This window comes from Magallana gigas, chromosome 6 (genome assembly GCF_963853765.1).
Source record: "Magallana gigas chromosome 6, xbMagGiga1.1, whole genome shotgun sequence".
Lineage (NCBI taxonomy): Eukaryota > Metazoa > Mollusca > Bivalvia > Ostreida > Ostreidae > Magallana > Magallana gigas.
In genome coordinates, this window is record NC_088858.1 from 4014211 (window position 1) to 4025279 (window position 11069).

Genomic DNA, 11069 nt, shown 5'->3' on the forward strand with positions numbered 1-11069 from the left:
AAATGCTGTTTATATAAAGTGTTTGTTTAGTTTTAAAATCGTAGTTATTAATTATGTATTTTAAATACATTAATGTGTAAAGAAAAATTTTATATTTTGTTTTTACAACTTTTTGTGACGTCATCTTTAGTAAAAAAAAAAACCTGTATAAAACCTCTAGTTTAAAATCCTTGCCTTACACCCCTTGATTTAAGAAAGTTGTAACTGTCTTATAAGGTGCTCCTTATTAGACTGCGAAACATGATATACTGGTCAGCTACGTAGAATATAAAAATGTTGAAATTTATAGTTTCTTGCACCTAGATTATATTCAGACTATATAAAAAATAGCCTGTGGCCAAATTTCAAAACGTATATCCATTTATTCTGAAGTTCTCTTTGAGCGTCATCCACTTTGTATTTAAAACCAGATTAAATATTCATTACATCACGTTTCAATAATCCTCAACCGTTGATTAAAAAGAAAGAATGACGACTGATATGAAGACATTTCGAACTGTACTCACCTTTCATTGCGCTCATTTATTGACCTAATTCGCACGTATTGGACTTAACAAATTTATGTTTTTGTTTATCTTAATAAATATATATATCCAAACGAAAAACTATTATATATTGATCTAATTGCTAATCTTTTCGATTAATGAAATGAAATAAGACAGAACTGTCGTAAAAACTGTTAATAAGCAAAGGGAGAAGACAAAATGTTTAAACAGTTAGGAGCCTATTCTATCTTACCCTTTTTACTCAAAACTGTCCATTCTCAGATACAAGCAGTAAATTGATATCAACATTTTTAAAAAGAATTTTTTTTTACATTTGTTAAGACAATATTTTTATACATGTAACAAAAACAGTAAATCACATTTTAAAGGGTTTTCTAAAATTACAGATAGCCTTAAATATCAAGCTTGTGTCTTTTGCAACTTCTTACCGAAAATAGCAACGAAACTAAGCAATCTTGTAATTAAAGGAGATACAAGTAGAAAAATCAGAATCTTTACATTTATTTAGCTATTTGAAAAAAAGCTATGTTTTTACGTGAACCTTCGGTGATATATGGCGAGACGCATATATGCTAAAATGAAGTGTTTTTAGTTACTGGCGGGTTTTCAGTGCAAACTTCGTTCATCAATATGATGTAAATTACTTTGCATCAAAAATTATGTACTTTTGCATTCAGGGGAAACCTTATTACGCATCATTCCCAGAGCCTACAGATATAATATGTCCACTCCATACGTATTGCAGATTCCCCGTTTATGCTGCGACCACTAACTCTGGGTAAGAAAACAATCACTAACTACCTTAATCTTAACTTTTCAGCTTAACATCATATATTAAGTAAAAAAATGTAAGTAAAAAATCCCAAATGGTTTTCAAATGCTTATAAATTTTTCCATTGCTCAATGAATGATAATTTTAAAAAAAATGATTGAGTCGTTTAAACGTTTGAAATCGTTAATGAAGAAAACTGTTAATCTTCAGATATACGGATACGTGAATCACAACTATGGGTACATTTACTTAAGTTTTTATTATCAATATATTGATATTTGTCCTTTACTCATCCTTTAGTTTTCTTAACATATTAACATGTTTGATATGATTTCGGTGCTTGTGTAATTTTGGTGCTTTAAATATATATTTTTTTGACATTAGCTATAGGGTTTTCATTCTGCTTAAATGATCTTATAATAATTTAAAAAACAAAACATTGTTTACTTAAAAGGATATAAAGTGATTAAAAAAACTTAACGAAAAACTATTCCCGGAAGCCGCATAACATTGTGGACCCTGTAAACCAAGAAAGCACCCTATACAAACCTCTTTACATGTTGCGCAACGGAAACACATTTAAAAACATGTAGTGAATAAACTTTATTGATTTACAATAATCTTAGAGATTATTTGGGAAAAACAGCATTTTCCTAAAAATAGAATTTGGACCCATTTATGCCTAAACTTTGCAAATAAGCAGAGTAAGAGATTAATAAAACTTTGGAATCCTTTTTTCTGTTAAGTCTACAAAAAGAAATGTACACTGTACATTTGCATCACCAAATCTATCCTCTAAACAATTGTATGCAAGCCATAAAAAATATTAAAAATACATATGGAAATCGTTTGTCCACATTGCTCAAATTAAGGGATAAATATTTCTTTATCATTTTTGTTGTCAAAAACTCAACAACATAACTAAAATGTCAGTTTTTAGCTCACCTGAGCTGAAAGCTCAAGTGAGCTATTCTGATCACATTTTGTCCGTCGTCCGTCTGTTCTTCTGTAAACCTTTTACATTTGAACTTCTTCTCTAAAACCGCTTAGCCAATTTCAACCAAATTTGGCACAAACATACTTATGGGAAGGCAAATATAAATTGCAAAAATGAAAGGCCGATTTTTTTTCAAACCGGAGAAAACATTGAAACTGTTGAAAAAAGGGGGTGCGTTTTTGAAAATCTTCTTCTCAAGAACTACTGAGTCAAATTCAATGTAATTTAACAAAAATAATCCTTATGGAAAGGCTAATTCTGTTTCAAATCAGAGTTATTACGAAATTAATAAAGGAAAAGTGTGTTTCAATTATTTTATAGCTTCGGGTTCGGTATTCCATGAGTCTTGGTAAAATGAGTTTAGGCAAAACCGGGCCGGGGCAAAACAAAAGATTGGCAGTTATTAATCTGCCAATCTCATTTAAATGTTCAGAATATGTTTCGGACCAGTATATTCGTACTCGCTGTGAATATTGCTGTAAAAATGCGAATGCCGAACTGCCCCGCCCTGGCTTTTATTTTGCCACGGCCCGGGTTTGCATACCCATTTTACCAAGACTCGTATTCCATACTTAAAAAACGAGATTCTTTGTTTGAAGCAGCCATGACATATGATAAACGGGTCGATCTGACAATGATGAATATGTTTGTTGTGCAATAGTTCGCATACGAAGGGAATCTTTTAAACATGCAAAATATACATTGGTGCCGATTTTGTGAAATAAATTGAGGTTAAATATTTCAATGCGTTGACACATATGACGATGGTGTTAGCTTGTTTTGATTGTCGTTTCGTTTTCATTATTTATGCTTTGTATTCTGGGAACTATTGCCTGTATTTTGAAATTTTTACGTATGAAATCAAACAGAGATTTTGGTAAATCAGACTATTAACCGTTTACCTGCGCAAATTAAGTAAAATCTGATGTATTAAAAAGTAATAGAATATAAATCATTTTATCGGTAATTCGGTTTGATCTTTTGCGTAATGGTAGATTAGTGCAATGTGTTTTGTTGAAATGCTCAGCATTTTCTCGAGTTTATTAAGTTAAAATAGAGTTTAATATCGCTGACGGAAATATGTAGGTATATACATGTATATGACTCATTTTGAAAAAATAATATTGCTCTAATTATTTGTTATAGTGCATGTTTCTAATGTTTAATTGTTTACAATTTTTATTTACTAACCATATTTCAGTGTTAATCTTCAAATTTTAAGCAAGATACAGAGATTTGCTAACAATTCCATGTTTGTACACAGATCTGAGGCCATTTTTTTTTCATTTTAAATGCTGATTTAAAAATAGTTAAAAATCTTAAACTGAATGTAATAAACTCATGTAAACAAAATATGACTCAAATCTAGCAGAATCGTGCGCTTTGTATCTTGCTTAAAATTCTACGATTGATGCTGAAATTTTGGTTGATCATTAGAAATGTCTTGCTTAATGTTAGATATTTGTACCAAAAAATGAAAGGATGATATGCTGCATATAGCTACTCTTTGGGCCCCCTCTTTATACAATGAATAACGTGAAATCCACATCAATTTTGATAGTTTTTCAGACACGAGTAAATAAAAACGACAACGTTAAAACTGTTTCCATAGTTCTGACACATTTCTGTATAGGGCGATAAATGAATTATCGCAATTCCTCAGACATTGTTACAGCGGAAAGTTATCCTGGTTTGTAGCCATTTGCTATTTTTAAATAAAGATGAAAATAATATGTGGGCCTAAGTAAAATAGAGTGATGTGCCTGTCAATACTGTAACATTGATTTTTATAACTCTTTAACATGTCACGTGACAACATTTTTCATTCCAGTGTATTCATCAATCAAGTGTGAGTAAAGTTATAAAAGTCAAGAGTTTACACCATGTAAACAACAGTCATTTAATTATAATGGAGAAGTAATTCAAATTTTTGAATGTTTTTAATTTGAGGAATTGAGCGCATTGAGGTACAATTTTCTTATTCGCATCTATAGGATTTTTTAAAATAAGATACAATAACTATTATATTTTTAAAAAATACAATAAATAGTTAGTAATTAAGAAGAAAATGTACCTATATGCTCTCATATATTTTGATCGCTTTACAAAGTGGGGGGAAGAACGAAAATATAGGGAATTGGAAGATAACAGTGTACCCCTACCAAATAATTAGTTTTATATCTTGCGTAGGATTTTCTTATTCTGGGTAAAAATAGTATTCCATAAAGGTACAATGTCAAAGATTGCATGTATGCAAAAATAAGTGTAAAATTCCAATACTTTACAATTATATTTATTTTTTGTTATTCTACCGAGGGGCCAAATGGCACAATATCTTTTTGAACGCCTATTGTTGCTCAGGTGCGCGATGTGGCCCCATAGGCCTCTTGCTGAAACAATAATTTATAAGAAACAAAACTTTTTAATATGTTACTTACAAGACACGCCATTTTAAAATTAAAATCCAAGTGAGGTTGCTCTTTTTTAAGTCATTGGAAACCAACTGGAAAGTGGGAATCTTTTCATGATTACAATACTAAATTTGCAAATCTTAAGATAGATTTGTTTTTAAAATCGTTATCTTTAATTTATATATCATACATTTATGCAACCGTGTGTTTCTTACTAATGGTTTCTAATTTATTCCTTTCCATGACTAATCTGGAAGTACATATATTTAACAAAAGAATTATTCCTTAATACATGCCTTCAAATCAATATTTACTTAATTTAGGCAAAGTGTCAACGAAATTGTCAGTACTTCAGAGAGTGAAGAGAATGTCACGATAGAGTATAGCCATACTGTGATCAACGGATCGCTACCAACAACAGTAGCACAGGTGGAATTCTTGGCACTTTTACCTGGTCCTCGTCAAATTTGCCTGAACGCATCGGATAAGTAAATAATTTGATTGATATTTCATAAATCTTTGCTTTTCTCTTTGTTCTTTCTTCCGTCTGTTTATCTGTGTGTCTGTCAAAATAATATCTTATTTTATTTCTTCTCTTGCTTGAAATTACCAATTTGACAGCTGCAAGTTAATCTAAATGATTATAGAAAATTGGTTATGAAAATTAATTAGGATTGCATGTTTACTTATTAGAAAATTAATTCCCAGGTAAACTATTAGTAACTATTGATTAAAAACCAATGCAAACTCTCTCTCTCTCTCTCTCTCTCTCTCTCTCTCTCTCTCTCTCTCTCTCTCTCTCTCTCTCTCTCTCTCTCTCTCTCTCTCTCTCAACTCCTAAGGCTACATGTACAGAAAACTCTAGTTCTACATTTACATGTATGTTGTGTATGTTCTGACCAGGGCCGTGGAATAAAAGAAAAGTTAATGAAGTTAGAAAAGTTGTAAAAATGAAGTTAGGATTGCATGTTTACTTATTACAAAATTAATTCCCGGGTAAACTATATAATCAATAACTTCAATTCAAAATAAATGAAAACTCAAAATTTCTCTCTCTCTCATGAATAATCAGGTTTTTTTTTTTAAATTTCTCTATATCTATATACCTCCTACATGTATAGAAAACACATGTCCTGATCTTGGCGGCAAATTTCTGTTCACTTGACTGGCAATTAATTAAATTATCTTTGATATCTTCCACTTAAATTGCATTAAATAGAGATATAAAAATCAGATTTTAGAAATAAATGAAAATGATAATGAAAATAAATTATCATTTTAAATTCAATTTAAGAGTCCAATGAGCCGGTCAGAAAATATTAACAAACATACTAAACTAATTTTTTAGGCAAACTTATATAAGCTATTGAAGCTTTATTTTGCTATTCACGGGAAATTAATAAAGGTATAACCATGCACTTGGTTAAAAAAAAGGATGAAGGTGTACTCTATCGTTACATGGCTGATCATAAATTCTACGTTTTTACTAATTTAATGGTTTTAGTGCGCACCTATATGTTTAGATATATACAAAATTAAAAACCATGTGCCGCGTTCGATTTTAGTTTCTACTGTATTGTTTATTACCAAGAATCATATACCAAGAATCATATATTTTATTATGATTCATAGGTTTAAGATATTTTTAAGTAAAGTGTACATAAATGTATATCTGTAGACAATTTTAATCAACAATTATCAACTAAAACATGTGATTTCAAAAATTACGATAACAGTGTGTCTTGTGATTCAACGCTGTTGAGTGCTTTAGATTCATTTGAATTAGTTTGTTTTTAAATAAAAGCAAAATATGTCCTTTTTTATATATTAAGAACGATGGACCTAGATGACTTTTACAGGCGTTTGTTAAGATATTGCTATTCTAAGCTTTGAATCATTTTGTAATGTCATCCTATGAACATTTTTGTTTTAAAAAAAATTCAAAAAACCGTTTCAAATGCAAGTAAAAAGAATTTATAAGTCTGGTGTTCAGGTGTTCGTTATTGCATAGGAAATGATGTTTAGTTGGCAACGATTATTTGTGATATGAATTTAAATTTCACTGCAGTGTGGAATGGACTACACGATGTCTTTACGTGACCATCCAAAGACCAGGTATTATATTAAAAACAAAGATTAAAATTGAATAACCATGTTAACTTTTGCAAGCAATAATTTGTATATATTATTTTTTGTTTTATAAAAGACTTGACGTGTTAGAATAAAAAAAGCTGATTTGTTTTGGAAAACCAAAGTCTCTTATTACATAAAACGACTTAACCACGTTATATTTAAAGGACATATCGCATGTTTTTCAATTTTCGGAATTTTTTAAATAAAATCATTCTATACTCATTAAAAATCAAGTTTATTAACGTTTTTATAAAATATTTTGCCTAATTCGTGAGTTTGAAAGCGATGAAATTCAAATGTCGCGATATGCATATTTTCTCTCTCGATCTACCCGCCATGATGTGTGACGTCATATGCGACCTCGAGCGAGAAGGTGCTGTTAGCCATCTTTGTAATTGGATTAGATTTAAACGACAATTAAACTAATTATCACCTATTAAATTGCCGATAACGGGACGTGATGTTGTTCTGTTCCTCCTGCAGGTGATTTAGCCACCGAAAATGGGGATTTGGACTGTTGTTTTTTTAAGTTTCCCTTACGAAAGTAAGCGGATATCTTGTGACAAATAGGGGTCTATCTGTCGACGAGAGGATTTATAAATAAACATTCAATTCATAGATTATTAATTATATGGTACTTTTTTATAATTATAGTTTCATAAATAAATCGTATTCATTTTTCAAAAAGAAAAAAATAGAAGTTTATGCACAGGGGCCTGTGTACAAAACGCAAGTTCATCCGAGAAAAATAACGAGAGGGGACGCCATTTTGCAAACCGCCTCGCTTCATTAGCTGTTTTCTTTTTCTTATTGTTAAACTATACGTTCATGTATGCATCGGTTTTGTATACATGATTTCTTCATTCATACATGTAGCTCACCTCTGCAGAAATCATAACTTTAGTACGGTAGGTTAGATTTCTGTTAGTTTTATTTTTTGTGGGAGAAGTCATGGATCGAGTTGTCGATATTCATTGTTTACGCGAGAAATAGACAAAGTTTGTTGATATACATTTATACGTAAATGGATAAAAAAAAATACGGAGATGGGATCTTACAGAAATAAACAATAATTAAGGAAAACGTTCTTGCCTGCTTTTATAATCCAGTGTAATAAAGAGTAAACAACCTTAGAAAGTTGTGATCAGTTACTGCCTAAGAAACAAGCTTCTTGTGCACCACAGTTTTTACAATAATGAACATTCTGAGTCGTTAGGAACGCCAAAAACCAAGACTGTTGTAGATTTTAATAAACAAACACCTTTAACAGATTTATTTGAGCTACAATCCTTACTAAGTTGTGTTTACAATGTTTACACGTCGATCAATTTGATCGTCATTGCCGACTTCATCGTCGCTTTTTCGGCAATAGCATCGTTTTTTATCCGTACTAGTGGCTCAAACATGTACGACTGAATAATAAGATTCTTTTAATTTAGTCAGCATGTAAAAAAAACCAACTTACATGGTGAATGAATGTCAAAATTTAAAGAAGATAATGCTAATCCTTTAATTTGTTTACAATCAGCTGTTCGAAGAAGGTCGCATGAGACGTCACTGTACCACGTGACACGCTATCTAATTAACGAGTTTTTAAACGATCGGGGTATAATTTAAATTGATATTATGGCTAATTACCGCTTTTATACCGTTAACAAACTGTTAGGAGTAATTATTAGATACACAAGGAAGCCAAAAAATGTAAAATGTCGTATACTTTAGAAACATGCGATATGTCCTTTAAGGATCCAAAGTTTCATTTTGCTATGTCATAATTACCACGTATTAGAAACGACTATTAGGATATTACTAAAACGTTCAATTAACCGCGTTGATTAGATCCCTGTGCTTCACAACCATGCCGCAATGGAGGATTGTGCTCGCCCTCAACTGATAATTCTCGCTTCCAGTGTTACTGTGAAAATTCGTTTTCCGGGCAACTCTGTGAAAACAGTAAGTATTAGTTCCTTACAAGTTTACGCCACGATTAAAATAGTAACATCATTTAAATGAAACAACTGTTGGTACCTGTTATACTTTTCAACTAGTAAGATGATATTATTCTTCTTCATGGATAACTTTGAAATGACAGTTAGTATAGCAACTTCTTTGAAGATGCTAGAACTTCAAGTGAATGTGAAACTAGACTATAGGGATGTTGCATTTAGCATTAACACAATGAATGGCTTTGGCAGATTATCCTCTTATTAACCCCTTCACGGTAACTGCGGTACTGCTCTTTTGCAGGACAGAATGACATAGTTTGATGAAATATGACGAAAATTGTTTCATTTACGTCATTTAGTTATCTACCTACTGAAATTTATGCAAAGCATATCATTTTGCCCTGCAAGATAGCAGTACCGCAGTTATCGTGAAGGGGTCTATTTGAATTTAATTGAAACCTTTTTTTAAATTGATATTGTATTTACTTTTTAAAGGTTATTTTAACAAATCGCAACATAAAATTGCAGACGAATTAAGACAAAATAACGAAACCATGGAAGGTGTTAAAGTCCAAACAATGGTAACAGACCAGTCAGGATAACAAAAAACCAATGTAACGAACTTGTTAGATACTTGTAAAATATACAAGGATATGAAAAAAACTAGACGCGATCTCGTTATGGGCAACAAGAGGTATTCCGTTAGAATGCACCTTTAAATAGGCCATCATGGTAGTTGTTCTCCTATCATTTCTTAACATCATTTCTTTAACCTCTCTAAGGATTTCAATACACATCCCTTTATACTGAAAAAGCGCTTATATTGTCTTTTTTGATAAAATAGAATGGAAATTAGTATAATCCATCAATACAAAGATAAAAACGTGAATTGAAACATACATTAGAAAGAAACAACACTCGGCAATCGGGGATTGAACCCGGATCGCGTTGGCACAATTCTGCCTCTCTAAAGAAAATACGCTGCAAAGTCTTTCGCTTCATGATTTTGGAAACCAAAATAATTTTGAGAATAGGCTGATTAAGTGTAAAACAAATTTTATATTCTGCGTTTATAAAAGCGTCTTAATAGAAAAATGGATAAATTTGTTTTAATTTCTAATAGCTTATTAATGTTCCATTAATAATAAATCACTAACAAAAATACTGTATAAGCAAAACTTTTGAAAAAAATTGTCTACTATGATTTTGGAATTGTCCCATAAATGTTCATTTATTATCTGATGTTTAAACATTTTGGTTCTCTATTACAACCAGCTGAGAAACACCTCTTTTCAGAAAAAAATAGTTTTACATGAAATATAACAAGAATAATCTGAGCCATTCCTTTATATTTCTAAGATGTTATTTTTCAAAATTGATTCTAGAAGATTTACTCATTTTGTGTCCGCCCTGATTATTCTGTTGATCGAAATAGCTTTGCGTGCAATAAAAATTATCATAATCAATCATCTTGATACCCCCATGGCTTTAATCTTGTTCAATTTTAATTTTCTTTTTTTAATGCGTTTTATTAATTCATAAAAATTGAAAATCATTATTTCAAATTTTTAAAAGTATTCACTGCTTGGATTGGGTAATGTTAGTATTAGATGATTTAATTTTGGTATTAGTAATGTCTTAATGATTGTAAATCTCCCAGAAGGGGTATTTTTTTTTATTTCCATTGATTTAATAACTTTCTTATTTCAGAAAGTTTTTAAAAATAGTTTAAGTCTTTTATTTCATATAGTGTTAATAATAATGTAAATCATAGGAGCTTAAAATTTAAATTAAATTTTCTCAACCCGGTTTCCATCGTAAGTGGTGAAATACATCCTTGAAAATTTCTTTGCTACTGACCCAACCCATTTTTGTTTTTGTGAAATTTACTTTAAAGCCTGAAACCTGTGCGAAGGAGTCTAAACCCATGAGTTGCCATCATATGATTGAGGTGTACCGTCCATTATTATTGAAGTGTCATCTGCGTTTTGATATATTTTGTATTACACTCCTTCAATAATTACATTTGATACTTTGATCATTTAAATTTCTTATCAATATTCATAAAATTTTAGCACGGAGTACATGTATAACTAGGTGTGGCGATATTGGATCGCCTTGTCTACAACCTCTTTCTGGGTAAAAAAAAAACAAGCACAAATAGTTGTCTTTACAGGCACACGGAAAAAAACAAATATATTACGAAATAAATATCTGGAATACCACGAAAATTGAGCCACCACGAATTTCATGATTCAACAGAATCATGCTTGGATTGTTATTTGTTTCTGTATTTAATTTCAG